The sequence below is a fragment of the Leptonychotes weddellii genome, chromosome X (assembly GCF_054177405.1).
Source record: "Leptonychotes weddellii isolate Sample4059 chromosome X, ASM5417740v2, whole genome shotgun sequence".
Lineage (NCBI taxonomy): Eukaryota > Metazoa > Chordata > Mammalia > Carnivora > Phocidae > Leptonychotes > Leptonychotes weddellii.
In genome coordinates this window covers 88,652,209-88,663,209 of record NC_138385.1, presented here as the reverse complement: position 1 = coordinate 88,663,209, position 11,001 = coordinate 88,652,209, and the positions used below count along the sequence as shown (strand labels likewise).

General features: G+C 43.8%; 1 non-coding gene across 1 annotated transcript; it reads right to left on the bottom strand.

The window, feature by feature from the left end:
• Positions 1 to 235: 235 nt before the first annotated feature.
• On the bottom strand, positions 236 to 322 carry LOC115944074 (small nucleolar RNA SNORD35). The gene has a single exon (XR_004078656.1). It is a non-coding gene; the product is annotated as a small nucleolar RNA SNORD35 (small nucleolar RNA).
• Positions 323 to 11,001: the final 10,679 nt, after the last annotated feature.

Here is an 11,001-nt window from a genome sequence, read left to right as displayed (position 1 = left end):
GGGTCTGAGACCCAGTAACTAATCCAAATAACTAATCCTTAGCGTGATATGACAATACCAGTTCTGTTTCCAAGGTCCCCAGCATATCTGCCTGAAGTCTGACATCAAAGAGTGGCACATCATATTCCCTTGGCTTCAAGACTACAAGCAGATGGTTGAACTCTGCCCCAGTCACTACCATTTGTGGCCCCAAATAACAATTTTATCCATTTTCTTTTTTTTCCTCCCTTTTTCCTTCTTGGCATCCGCTGAGCCGTTGGCATTCCTGCCGCTGCCCACAGCGGCATCCGCAGCCCATCATGAGGAAAAGCCATCATCTGCTGAATTGTATCCCTTTTCTTGATCAGTGCTTACAGTACTGTTATTTTGTTCATCAGAACATCTGGTGCCCTCTTGGAAAAGGACGTACTCAAAAAGTCCGGTGGATCAAATATTATGGCAGTTGTAAGATGAGACGAACCTCCGTTTCCTTGAGTTTAGAATTTGCCCCTGAAGAATGTGGAGGCAGGCATGAGCAAGCACATCCATTTTGTCTCATGTAGTGCATAGTGGCAATAAACACCCTGGTAAGAAAATAAGCATTTAGTGCTGTGCACACAGCAACAAAAAAATAAATATATACTTTGAGCTGGATTCAAATACGAACCTACAGGTCATGTTGTCAACACAGTGAAAAAGGAAAAAAAAAAAGCATCATCAGTGAATAAAGCTGTAATGAGTATGCAGGGCTAACCTTTGGCAAGATTGCAGAGCACCTGGCATTTGTTTCCAGCACTTGTATCTTCTTTCTCAGGTGCCCTTTCCTTCCCTCCCCTCAGCACCTCTCGTGCCGGCAAGCCTAAGGCTCTCAGTGCACGTGGAATCAGCAAGTGTTTTTGAGCTACTTTTTTTAAAAGAGATTTAATTTATTTATTTGACAGAGAGAGTACACGCACGAATGGGGGAGTGACAGGCAGAGGGAGAGGGAGAAGCAGGCTCCCCCCTGAGCAGGGAACCCGATGCGGGGCTCGATCCCAGGACCCCGGGATCATGACCTGAGCTGAAGGCAGACGCTTAACTGACTGAACCACCCAGGCACCCCTTGAGCTACTTCTGCTGTATCCCAGGCAATGTGGGAGGCACGATCAAATCCATGTCTGATTTGAAGGAGTCTCCCCGTCAGAAGGAAAGGGGGCTGATACACTTTTTTTCTAACTAACTCCAGGGTTTTTTTTTTTTTTAGAGCAGATGGGCTTTTTCTGGCGATCAGAATAGTGGTTATCCTGGACAGGCAGAAGTGACTGGGAAGGGGCATGAGGGTTTCTGGGGAGCTGGTAATATTGTGTTTCTTTCTTTTTTTTTTAATTATGGTGAAAAATACATATCATAAAATTTACCACCCTGTTTCTAAGTGTGCAGTTCAGTAGTGTTAAGTGTATTCCCATTGTTGTAAAATAGGTCTCCAGAGCTTTTTCATCTTGTAAAACTGAAACTCTGTACCCATTAAGCAATAACTCGTTTTTCCTGTCCCCAGCCCCTGGTAACCACCATTCTACTTTCTGTTTCTATAAATTTGACTACTCTAGATACTTTATACAGGTGGAATCATACAGTATTTATCCTTTGGTGACTGGTTTATTTCACACACTTTTGATGTCCTTCAAAATTCATCCATATTGTAGCATGTGACAGGATTTCCCTCCTAATGTTGTATTTCTTGATCTGGATGCTAGTTACCTGAGTACGTTCACTTTGGGAAAATTCATCCAGCTGTGCATTTATTAACTGGACACACTTCTGTATGCATGTTCTACTTCCAAAGAGGACTTTACTTTAAAAAATAGATGGAGATAAAATTTAAAAATCATTACTACCATTTCTACTAAGCTATTAGTAACTTGTGTTAATGTTTCCCAGAGGTGTTTTAGAAGTACCAGTTAGAGAAGGCAATGCTTAACTCAAAGGGGTACTTGCTGAAGGCAGAACTTCAGAAGAGGTGGCTTGGGGCACCTGGGTGGCTCAGTCGGTGAAGCATCTACCTTCTGCTCAGATCATGATCCCAGGGTCCTGGGATCGAGAGCCCTGTGTCAGGCTCCCCGCTCAGTGGGAAGTCTGCTTCTCCCTCTGCCCCCACCACCCTCCCCCACTCCCCCACTGGTGCTCTCTCTCTCTTTCTCTCAAATAAATAAATAAAATCCTTTTTTAAAAAAAAAAAAGAAGAAGAAGAGAAAGGGCACCTGGGTGGCTCAGTCATTAAGTGTCTGCCTTCAGCTCAGGTCATGATCCCAGGGTCCTGGGATCGAGCCCCGCATCGGGCTCCCTGCTCCGCGGGAAGCCTGCTTCTCCCTCTCCCACTACCCCTGCTTGTGTTCCCTCTCTCGCTGTGTCTCTCTCTGTCAAATAGATAAAATCTTAAAAAAAAATAAAAAAATAAAAAAAGAAGAGATGGCTTCACACAGGCCCTATTCAAATTTTACCTGATGTGTGGCTCTGAGCCCCTTTATATGTATAGAAGCCTGGTACTGCCCATCACAATCCAAAATCACTAAAAATTAATACCCTGCCACCACCAAACAAGAGCAGAAGGTAAAGGGGGGGGGGAAACTGTCCTTAAAGAGGGGAATGAAATTGGGAAGAAAGGCCATTGAAGAAAATTTTAGGAGAAAGAACAAAACTGTTGGAAGAGGACAATCAGGTAGGGTTGCCAGATTTAGAAAAACAAAGAGCTAAACAGACAAACAATCAATGCAGGACACCCAGTGATCCTTGAATTTCAGATAATCAACAAATAGGTTTTTAAAGTAGAAATACGTTCCGAATAGTGCATAGGACATACTTGTACTAAAAACCTACTTGTTGTTTATCTGAAATTCAACTTCCGCTGGGCGCCCTGTATTTTACCTGGCAAGCCTAGATGCAAGGGAAGGAAGGAGGGAGACAAAATCATAGGGAACACAAAAATGTTTTTTCAATGCAGGTAACCAGCTCAAAGCCAGATTCTGACAAGTACCTAGCACTGGATAATATTCCCTGTCCTAAATGAGGGAAAGAGCTTTCCACTAAGAATTGGTTTGATTTTGCAATTAAGAAAAAAATTAGACTTTTCTTGAATGTCTTGCTCAGGAGTCCAGAGTTTAATCCAAATCTTGTCACATTGGCTATTTCCCAGAGAGCTGAGTGACAGAATAGGATAACCTACGAGAATGGTGTGCGGGGCTGCAGGGAGGAAGGGCAAGGGACTTCCTCCAAAGACCTAGTGCCTGGTAGTGACTTATCTTGTCAGTTTTCATCTGAAGAAATTTTGATGTATAAAATAGGGGTTGCCATTAAAAGTAGTGCATCGGTACTGGTGGGGAAAAACAAATTCCCGAATGCTCCACCCTCCCTATTCATCAAAGCAAAAGCATCCAAGATTCACTTAAGGTGAATGAAGGCATTTGTTCTGGAAGAGTTGGCCTTGTCACACAATTTCTGATTCACTTTGAAGCCCTGCAGTTAAACCCTTCTAATTCTGAGTCAATAGAAGGGATAATCAGGCTTGATCAATGAAAGTTCTCAGGCTCATTGTTTAAAAGAAATAATTTTTTAAATTGCAAGTATACAATGGGGATTAAATAATTAACAAGATGACTCTAGGCTGAAGTTTTGCAAGGCCCATTTTAATGATTGGTTTTTAAAACAGAAGTATAGTTGCATGCAGCTAGAAGCAAGTGTCCTCTAAGTAGTTTGTTAGTAGACCTAGGTAAACTCTATGTTCTATGATCTTTTTACACCATTAATTGCTTAGTAAGCTTTTCTTTCATAGTGTTTGAAGTGAACTTTGGCCTAGCTCCAGTTCGAACGATCACAAAACTTTAAAACCGTGAAGACTGGATTTATTACATGGAAGCTGTATCTGTGATTGTTATCAACTGAATATGTAGAATCTTGGTTGATACTTTTTATGGCTTTATGAAACTGTCAATAGCCCTAACCTGTATGTCCTTGGACAGTTTCCTTAGGTGTCTATACCTTAACTTCCTCATCTGCAAAATGAGGGAGGGGGTGGACGATGATCTCTAGGCTCCAAGCTCTAAAACATCATGACGAGATCACACTAAGAGTGTGTTCATCTCGGGGAGCGGTAACTTAGCACAACTTACCTAGAGGTTTCCTTGTAGGGATGGTTATTATTTTAATGAATAAAGGTAAGAAGAATATAGAAAAAGTGTTTTCAGTTGCTTCTTGTCCCTTGGAAATCTTTCATGGGTGAAGAATCAGAACTTGGGGAAAAACCAGAACAGCCATTAAGCAATAATGTCTAGAAGAGACCAAGGATTGAAGAACTGAGAAGCGGTTACTACAGGGAGAATAGATGCCATGAGAGAAAAACACGCCCGTCTTTGCTTCCTCAAAAAACCAGATTGTGCCCGCTGGGAACAAGAGATTGACTCCTCGCTAGGATGTCGAGTGCCGCCAGAAGCAATATCTTCCATTTGATTCCCATAACAGTCAGGAAGAGCATGTAATGGCAACTGTAACACAAGACAAGAAGCTATGCCCAGGACTGAGTGCTTCCACCCACCCCAGCTCTGAGGTGAACAGTCTGTACGTGCAGGACCTTGAGGATCAGGCTCTCTCATCTCCAGAATCTTCATACCCATTAAGTCAAGTGTTTAAGATGCAAATTATTTGGATCATGAAACTCTTTTTGCTTCCACACTCATTGCCAAATATTTGTGCACTTTCTGAACATTGTTGTACAAATTATAAATGTATCTAAAAATGTTCAGCCACAGCTTCTTGCTGAGACTCTTCCACGTGAGACAGCTTGTGACCATCCCCTCAGCCAGCTTCTCGAGAAAGGGACAGCTTGGAAGGGAGACTTGCAGCTGGGAGGGTAGACTCTGGCGTCAAACAAGGCAAGGTCACTTCAACTGCTTCACCAGCTTCATTCCTTCCCCATGCCATGGCTCTGCCTTCCTCACCAAGGGGACAGAAATCTGGAAGGATATTTTAAGCACCCCTGAGGACTGTGTATACGTGGACACTATGGAGTATATGAGCATACGCGAGGACTGACTAATCAAAGCTAATTTACAAGGGGGTCTAGGAGAAAGAGAGTTGTAATGTGGTCAGGATCGGGATATGTACAGAGTGTGTATGGTGTGTGATATTTTGAAGCAAAGTTCAGGATTTGTTCCAGAAAACTTGGCAAAAATTTTACCCTCTGGGGCATAGGAGGTGTGGTAGGCAGAAGAATGCCCCTACCCAAAGATGTCCACCTGTTTATCCCCAGAACCTGTGACTATGTTATTTCACATATGATTTTGCAGATATGATTAAGCTAAGGGTCTTGAGTTAGGGAGATGATTCCGGATTATCTGGATGGGCCCAGTGTCATTACAAAGGTTCTCATAGGAGGGAAACCTCTAGAAAGCAGAAAAGGCACAGGCATAGATTTTCCTTTAGAGCTTTCAGAAAGAATGCAGCCCTGCTGATCCCTTGATTTTAGGACTTCTGACCTCTAGAATTGTAAGAGAATAAATTTTTGCTCTTTGAGACCTCAGTGGTGGACAAACAGACCTGGGCTCTGCCAATATGGAACTTAGAGCCACAGGAGGAAGACTGGCATTAAAACAAAAATTGCTATTAATTAACTCAGGTATGCAGTGTGCTGTGAAGTACTTCATGGCTCTCTGAGAATGATTAAAAGGAGATCTACTCCTTCTGGATGGTCAGGGAAGGTTTCCCTGAGGATGTGATGTTTAAGGCAGACTCTAAGGATGAGCAGGAGTTAGCTGTCTCAGGTCAGTGGGGGTGGAAGGAGCCTTGAAGAAAGATGGAAGAGCTTTTCCAAAAGCTGTAGGCAAGCAAAGTGTTGTGTTTTAAGGAGTTAAACTAAGTCCAGTACTGTTGGAGCCAACGGAATAAGGGTTAATGCTGTACAAGAGGAGATGGAGGGGTGACTAGGGCCTGGGCTAGGCAGGGCCTTCTAGGCCAATGAAGGACAGTGGTATATCCATATTTACACTTTTAAGGATCACTTAGGCTATAGTGGATGAAAGAATGGATTGAGGGGCAAGAGAAGATACCAAGAGACCAGTTATTAAGGACACTGCAACAGCCTGGGTAAGAAGTAAGGTAGCCCTGGTCAGGATGGTGGCAGTCGGGATGGAGAGAAGCAGAAGGGTTCAAGAGATAGATATATAGGACAGAGAATCAAAAGATTTGATGATTGATGGAGTGTGAGAGGTGACAGAGAGGGAGGTGTTAAGGATGATGCCTAGGTTCGTAGATGAAGCAATCCTGTCAGCAAAATTTCCATTTTCTAAGGAAGGGAACAATGCTGGAAGAGAAGAATTTTGGTGGGAAGATCGGAAGTATGACTTTGGACCTGGATAACTTGAAGGGGCCACTGAGACATTCAGGTGGAAATGTCAAGTAGGCATTTGCCTACACAGGGGCAGGAGATCTAAACTTAGGAGTCAGAATTTCAATGGTAAGTGAAGGCCTGGGGATAGTGGAGGCTGGCGAGGAAGGGAGAAGCTGGTAAGAGGAGGGCCTAGGAATCTCAAAGGAAGCAGAGGTCAGAGAAAAGACCTGGAAGTGACTAGAAAGCCAGGAGAAAAACAAGGAGGGTGTGGAGCCACTGAACTGAAAGGAAAAGAGAGTTTTGCAAAAAGGAGGGAGTGGCCATGAGATCAAGAAAAATAAGAACTAAGAAGTATTCCTGGGACATGAAGATCTTTGGTGACCTCAGCATGAATTCGGTGTGGTGGAGGAAAGGGGACGGCACCTAGGAACTGTCATCTCTTCTTTTTTTTTTAAAACTTTTTTTTTATTGTTTTTTTAAAGATTTTATTTATTTATTTGAGAGAGAATGAGAGAGAGAGCAGGAGAGGGAGGAGGGTCAGAGGGAGAAGCAGACTCCCTGCCGAGCAGGGAGCCCGATGCGGGACTCGATCCCGGGACTCCAGGATCATGACCTGAGCCGAAGGCAGTCGCTTAACCAACTGAGCCACCCAGGCGCCCCGGAACTGTCATCTCTTCTAAGTGTTTCTGGCAGACACTGGTCAGAACAGGGTCTTCAGGAAAAGCTAGGAACCAGTGAGAAGGCTGGAGGGAAACCGCTGCTCGCGCGCGGCTGGATTACGTGCCCCGCTGCCACCGCCACCGCGCATGCGCAGCGGTACTTCGCCCGCCCAGAAAGACAGAGGTAGGTGGTGGACGGGGCTGCAGACTGCCGGGGCCTTAACCGTCTCTCCTTGTTCACTTGTCACCTTTGGCCAGAGTCACTCCATCACTCCTTCTTTCTCTTAGCTCTCTGGGCCTTGCTAGCAGCCATCCCCGTCTCCATTCTTGCTTATTCTGAGACTGGACCCATGAAGTCACCCTCTCATTCTCTTTCTTCCTTTTGGTCTCCTGGTGTTGGAGAGATTTTGTGTCTCCAGGGAGTCTGAGTGAATTGACATTTCAGAGCAACTGTTTCTTATCCAGTGTGTATGCAGTAGTTCTTCATGGAACATGGCCAGTCCTGTGAGCAGACAAACAAAAATAGCGTATTTGGTGAGTGACTTCATGGAGAAGTGTGAGGGGAGGGCACAAGTCTCCTCCCTTGTGAGAAGCCAGGAAGGCTATTGGAAGAGCCAAAGAGTTGCTCCGGGTTGAAGGTTCAAATAATGGTTAAGACAAAATGTTCCTCTATTTTTTTATTGTCTACTGAAATCCAGCTTACATATAATTCAGATGGAATTCCCTGACCATGACTATGAGGTTCATATAGGAGTCCAACCTCCTCCACTTTTATGAGGCTACAGAGCATAAGAATGGGAACAGGTGTTCCTCGGACTATGCTGCCAAATAAAACTTACTCAAGACCAAAGTGACTTTTCTCACTGAAACCAGAGCAACAACAGGAATCCTGACAAGGAAAACACACGCATGCGCGGGTGCGTGCACTCGCATTCACACACACACACAGCCACAGTGAAAGAATGAAGCCATTTTGAGGGAGAGGAATAAAAGAAGAAAAGGGTTATACAAGGAGAAACAAAATACAGCTCTGACTCATGCAATAAGCTTGTGTGGTGAAAAAATAATTGGAGAATAATATCAGAGTTCTGAACATGGCTTTGAACATTAACATAGCTTTTACTTGTACATTTGGGGGTAGTTATTCCCCGCCTTCACTATTTCCTTCACCCTTCAGGTTAGGAAATTATTCCCTCGGTAAAACAACATTATTTTCTCTTGTTTTCTGGGAAAGTGCTTGTGCTAACTCTTCCCTCAGGATCTGTTGAATAAGTTAGTAGCTGATGAAAGTTAGCAGCAGGTGACTACATTGGCATTGATAAATAATTGATATTGTAGTTAGAGTTCTTCTCAGAGACTCATGATCTTTCTTCTAGAGATCAGCTGAAGTCCAACCCTCTCACTTTACATATGAGGACCTGGGCATGGAAAGATAAAGCAATTTTCCCAAATCCACAGAGCTACTTAGTGGCAGATCTAGCCCTGAGACTTCAGGGTCAGGGGTCTACTAGGCTATGCTGTCCTGCTCAAATGTATCAAACAGCTGCAGTGCCCATAATTGAAAGCTTCCTCGGGCCAGGAGGGTACCATCTCCACTTCTCACAACAAATCTTTAAAGGAGGCTTTATCACTCCCATTTCCCAGGTGAGAAAACCAAAGCTCAGAGAGGTTAGCTAACTCACTTAAGACCACACAGTCAGTACATAGTAGAACTGACTAATCTTGCGGGATGACCACGTAGGGATTACCAGTATCTAAGGCTGATCCTCCACCTCTGTGGGGACAGGTGTTGGCTTCCCTGGTATCACAAGGAATGCCCAAAGGGCCACACAACCAAAAGTATTGATCTAGCTCCTTGGCTATGGTGCCTAAAGGTTGAACTTGGAGTCACTGCTAGGAAAGAGCAGAGTTATGTTCCTTGGGAAGAGTTATGTTTTCTTGGGAAGGGAAACTATGCGGAGCAAAGGGGAACTTTTCAGGCTGAGTAGGATGATACTTGCCAGGTGGAGACAGGGTGAGGGGAAGGGTTCTCTGGAGAGAGAACAGATCCTGTCCAGCTCTGAATGGTATCTGGACTGAGGCTGGATCTTTGAGTCCCTAACTGGGCTGAGGTGTTTATGGAATTCGATAGCATGCATTTATCAGTATGCTGTGACTGTACTATTTTCAAAGGGGGTCCATCGTTACATAGAACTGAATTAATTGTAATCCTGGGCTCAGGATACACAGGTTCATGCATGGCTCCCTCTTTAAATAAATAAATACACAAACAAATGTGAACACTCATGAATCCAACATCCAAACTAAAACCTAGAGCAGTCATTGAAGCTGTCTGACAATACCAAGTTTTGAAGAGGAGGATATGGATTGACCAAACCTCTTATTCATCCCTAGGAGTATAAATTAGTTTAATCAATTTGTATTATTTTGTAGTGTTAAACATTCTCATGGAATCTATAAACCCATCCGAAAAATAACATTCACAGCAGCATGTTTATTTGTAAATCACGGGGCTAAGTAGCAAATTTTTCTTCCCTCTACATTGAAAAGTATCGACAAATACAGGAATCTTTCTTTTCTGAGTGGGGAAAGTCTAGCTCTTCAACAGCACCCACTCACAACCCCTTTCCAAGCTACCGTGTTAGGTGAAAAGGAAGGCACTACTGTATCACTTGTCACCAGTCATGTGTTTGTTGAACTGGCATCGAGGACTAGGGAGGTGTAGTCCTATTTTTTAATGAGGCTTGTCTGTGCAAAGTGATTTGAGTTTTAGAGAACTCATCTGCTTGCATTTCTTTGGCATCGCTTCTTCTTTTCATATAGGTCTTCAAGTCATGGCAGAGACAAAAGCCTTGGCAACTGGATCACACCCCAAACAGTAATCCAGTGTTGGATTTCCCGGCTCTACCATACATCAGTGGACAGCCATGGGCAAATTCCTGAACTTGTCTGAGCCTCAGATTTCTCATCTGTAAGTGGGTAAATTCACGTGTGCCTTGCGGGGCTGCTCTAAGGATTAAAAGAGGGGACTGCTCCTAACCAGCTACGGAACAAAGAAGCCCAGCAGCAAATGTTAGTTGCCTTCTCTAGGGAAACAGGAGTGTGAGGGACACCCTGCAGTGTATCTGGCACAGCACTTATCTCATTGAAATTTAGCGTGATCCCCAAATGCGAGGCACAGATGTAATTTTACATTTCCTAGAAGCCACACTTTTTTAAAAACGAACAAAAAAAAATGAAATTAATTTTAATAATATATCTGATCCAACCTATTTAACTGATGTATCTAACATGTTACCATTTCAACATGTAATCAGTATAAAAATTATTGATGAGATAGTTTGTGTTCATTTATTTATTTATGTGGCATACTGAATCTTCGAAATCCCATGTGAATTTTACACTTAACAACACGTCTCAGTTGGATCGGCACATTTCAAGGGCTCAAGAGCCCCACTTGCTAGTGGAGCTGAGTTGGGCAGCGCAGCTTTAGCACTTCTAAGGAGATTGAATCTCTTTAGATTTTGAAATCTGGCCTCTTCAGTTCTATTCTAGTGCACAATTCAAACAGTGGGAGGTGATTGACCCCATTCCTTTTCCTTTATTATCACTAATTTATAGTTGCCTCATAGACGGGACGCAGGTCAGATTATCCTAGAGCAGAGGTCCCCAGTCTCCTTGGGAGAAACGACTGTTTTTCTTTTCCTCAAAGCTTTCAAACCTCCAGAAAATTAGGATAACTGGAGGGAGGGGGAGGTGAAAAGAGTTGGGGCTGACAGTAAAGCTCCAGCACCCTGGAGAAGAGTCCTTCCTGGACGCTACACAAGCCTCCTCGATGGAATGAAGTCTTAGTAACTTCGGAACTGACTCAAGTCTGCTGTGGGATTCCCATTCAGTGGTCGTGATGGCTGGGCCTGGGGGAAAGGCTGCACTCGGCCCACAGCTTGGACGGATGAGGGCTGTGCTCAACTTGCTCATGTGAGAAACGCCACGTTTTCCAGATAATAG